General features: G+C 40.1%; 2 pseudogenes; both read right to left on the reverse strand.

Annotated features, from left to right (window-relative positions):
* Positions 1–554: 554 nt before the first annotated feature.
* Positions 555–2971, reverse strand: LOC102876591 (annotated as a pseudogene).
* Positions 2972–3115: 144 nt separating this feature from the next.
* LOC102876989 lies at positions 3116–3760 on the reverse strand (annotated as a pseudogene).
* Positions 3761–4301: the final 541 nt, after the last annotated feature.

Consider the following 4301-nt stretch of genomic DNA (forward strand, 5'->3'; position numbering starts at 1 on the left):
TATGGATCTCTTGGAATCAGCTGGCCAGGTAAGTTGTCCTCCCAATTTCTTCACATAACTTGGTGAGCATATTCAGGGCTGCATCTGTGTGTTGAAATATGTCAATTCTTTGGACCTTGTTTTTTCTCATTTCTGTAGATCAGCTTTCACTTCATCCTTCATCACCATTTCCTCTTGGTCATATGTTGTTTCTAAAAGTTCTTCTGTTTTAGCCCCAATTATTTTTGGTACAGTGACTCTTTGTACTCTTTCCATCTTCTTTTAATGCTTCCTGGATCATTCACTATTCTGCCCATTTAAGGCTTGAATTTGTTCTTCAGTCCATTCAGTTTGAAAAATGCTAAGTGAGTGTATCCCTTTTTATTTCTTTTTTTTAAACTAAAGGTCTTTATTTATAATCTATTTATTATGCTTAATACGTTTCCTCAGTAGTGCTCTTTAGTAAAGCCATACATAATGGTCTTGTGCCAGTTCAAGGATTCATACTACTGCTTATTGAAGTATCTGAGTAGCTGAATATTTTGTTCAGTAGTGTCAGTTTCTCTGGAAAACATCTAATGTGCACAGCTAGAATTTAATCTGTTGAGTTTTCCTTTTAATTTTTGCTCATAGATATATATGTGACTGCTAATTCGACCTTGTGGCAAGTGAGTGTGGAAGATAACAGTGGTTCTCTCATAGTTGCTGGAAGTTAGTTATTTCCTCCTCTAAAAAGCTAAAGATTATCAAGTGTGTAGGCAATGATGAGTCATTCTGAAACTCTTTATATAACCAATTTAGAGGACTGAGATAAAATATATCTGCTTCATCAAGATAATAACTTTTTCCAGTTAGATCTGGGGGACACTGGAGAAATCTCATTGGAAGTGGCCAGTGAATATGGCTGTAATAAGGAGTAGAGTGGCAAGGCATCAATACAAATACTGAAGTTGCAGATTTATTGTGAGTGCTGAAACAGATTTCTTGTATGTGACTCAATGACACCAAGGGTACCTCACTGATGAACTAATCCAGAGCAAGGAGCATGTTTGATAAACAGCTGGTTTCTTCCAAATTTTCAAGTGGGTTAGTGAATAGCCACAGAACATCAAACAAAATGATAAAACTGGATATATAAACCTGAATGCTTTGTGGTTTAATATGTTGAACCAAAAAATATGACCAATTATCTGAGACAAGCTCAAAGTGACAAATCTTTGACTTGGTAGCATAACTTTCTATCCATCAGGTCCACAGAGCTATGTTGTCATTGTTGTTAAGTGCCATTGAGTCGTAGATGACTCTGACTCCAGCTCTTTGCTTACTTCATTGTAATACAATACATAATTAGAGAACTACTGGAAATACAAGCTCTGTTTAGAAGAGGCTGTGATACTAGGGAGATGGATCGTGGCTGAAAGCAGAGAGTACCAGAAGAATGTCTATCTGTGTTTCATTCACTATGTAAAGTCATTTGACTATGTGGATCATAACAGATTGTGGCTAAATTTGAGAAGCATGAGAACCCCAGAACACTTGGTTATGCCCACGTGAGACCTATACTTGGACCAGGAAGCACTTCATTGTTCAAAATCAGAAAATGAGTGCATCAGGGATCATCTTATCTCTATATTTTTATTTCAATATATATATACAAAACAGATTATTCAGGAGGCTGGACTTTATGAGGAGGAATGTGTATGCAGATGATACAACCTTGCTTGCGAAAGCTGAAGAGGACCTGAAGCATTTGCTGCAGAAGGTCAAGGACTGTAGTCTCCAATATGGATTGAAGCTTGACATCAAGAAAACAAAGATTCTCATCACTGGGCCAATTAGCAGTACCATAATAGATGAATATTGAGATTGTTAACAACTTCACCTTGCTTGGTTCCACAATCAACACTCTTGGCACCAGCAGTCAGGAAAGATGAATTGCATTGGTAAAATCTGCTGTCAGGAAAGAACCTCTCCAAAGTGCTGAAAAGCAATAATGTAATTCTAGAGACTAAGGTGTGCCTCATCCTGGCCACGGTCTTCACAATTATTTGCTATACATCAAAGCACTAATGACTAAGGATGACAGAAGAACAATCGATGCCTTTGAGTTGTGGTGCTGGAGAAGAATATTGAACATTCCATGGATTGTCAAGAGAACACATAGGTTTGTCCTGGAGAAGTTGAAGCCTAGTAGCTTTTTGGAGTCAAGGAACTTGAAGCTCCACCTCACATAATTTGGATGTGTTGCCCAGAGGGACTGGTACTTGGAGAAGGACATCATGCTTGGAAGGGTGGAGGGGGCTTGCAGGAAAGGAAGTCCTTGAATGAGATGGATCGATACAGCGAGTGGAGCAATGGGGGCAGGTATGTCAGAAACAGTGAGATTAGCTCAGTATAGGTCAGGATTCAGAGCTATTGCACATAGGGTTGCTATGAATTGCAGGCAACTCAACGACACATAACACCTTATCTTTTCACTACAAGGAGCACTTTTGATTCTTAAAATTTATTTTTAAGAAGTATCTGCTCTGAAAATTGGTTTGACCTTAATTTTCCTAAAGTTCCTTGTTATCATTTCCTAAATGTCAACCAATGAGAATTTTTATTGAAGTTCCTTGAAAAATCCTGAAGCAGCAAAATTAATATCAGAAGCAGAAGCAGGCCATAAAAATTCCTAGCTCAAGAAACAGCCAATTTAGAGGGGAAAAAACCACAGGAAAGCAGGAAGGTCTTATCTATCTGTCCTTGCAGAGTTTCAGATTAACCTACCATAAAGTTTTAAGGTAAAAGGCACAAGAATGTGGATATGTGACAAACGTGAGACAGGAACAATGTAAACATGACACAAAGAGGAATGTATACGTGAGACAGGAAAGAATGAAGGTAGGTGGGGTGGTCACCTAGACAAACCAATCACGAACTAGCCCATGTAACTGATCCCCTTGCCCAGCAATCATGTTCCAATTACCTCACCCTGAGTAAACAGCTCCATTGTGTCGAACACATAAAAGGAGTTTACTAGTGCTTGCCTGGGGTTGCCATTTCCTTCTCTGTAAAATGGTGGACCTCCCTCATGCTGAATTTTGTTCTTCAGATAAAGCACTCTTGCCAATTACATATGTGAGTTGGTGAACTTTCAGGTGGGAATTCGCAGACTTAACATCTGCTCTTCCTTTTCAATCTCTTCTGGATCTTTGTAGAAATACAGATCAGGCATGACCTCCCACGGGTGCTCCCAGGAGATTGTGCCATGCATGCACAGGACTTCCCAGGCCAGCATCCACCACATCAGACCCACAGAGAGAGCTCCCTTGTTGTTGCATGGGATAGCAATGTCTACGTAGCACAGAGGAGAATTTGTGTTCAATGGGCAATGGTGGGAAAGTTCACGTAAGATGCTTCTGTCAGAGGCTGGTGGCCAGCCCTGAGATCAGTAACCACCAGAAGATGAGGCTGCCGGAAAGCTGCCTGGATCTGGTTGGTGAAGTTTCCAAGAGTGAAGTGCCCGGCAATAGGAGTGGCCCCAGTAGCAGCAGCAAACTTCAGAACAGCTTTTTCTGGAGGAAATGACACTGACATCAGCTGGATTTTCAATTGCAACAATTGTGTGAGCAGCTAAAAGCAGCTTCTCTAAGGTCCTCTTTAGGTTTATGATGTAGATGTCATCACTTTTTCTTTTGTAGATGTACTGTTCCATTTGGAAGTCAAAGTTGGTGCCACCAAAATGTGTTCCTGCTCCATTGTCCTCCTTCATCTGCAGGACATCAAGGGCTCTGGACATTGTGGAAATTTCCCCTTTAAGTTTGACTGGAACCAGAACAACACTGTTTGGACCCTTGTGTGGGTAGCACGGAAAGGTATTTGTAACTTTTTGAGAAAGTGTCATACACCTTCCATTAATGGTTGCACCATTTTATACTCCCACCAACAGTAAATAAGGTTTCCAGTTTCTCTGCAACCTCACCAGCATTTGATGTTTTCTGTTCTGCTAAATTTTTCTTTTCTTACTGGGATGAGATGGTATCTCATAGTTGTTTTGATTTACATCTCTCTTAGAGGTAGGGATTTTGAACATTTCATCATGTGTTTGTTGGCCATCTGAATGACTTCTTTGATGAAGTGTTTGATTCTCTTGGAATCTAGGTTTTGGGGTTTATGGAGTAGAAGTGATCCAGTTAGATCATCCACCATATAGCATTCTTTTGAATCTTTAAGAAACTGACTTTGCACGTATTGTTGGGAGGGCTCAATCCTTGGAGAGAGAGATCATGCTTGTAAAGTAGAAAGAGCAAAAGAGGAAGAGCTTGGATGAGATGGATTGA

Source organism: Elephantulus edwardii, unplaced genomic scaffold (genome assembly GCF_000299155.1).
Source record: "Elephantulus edwardii isolate Elephantulus edwardi_28Jun2011 unplaced genomic scaffold, EleEdw1.0 scaffold00352, whole genome shotgun sequence".
Taxonomy (NCBI): domain Eukaryota; kingdom Metazoa; phylum Chordata; class Mammalia; order Macroscelidea; family Macroscelididae; genus Elephantulus; species Elephantulus edwardii.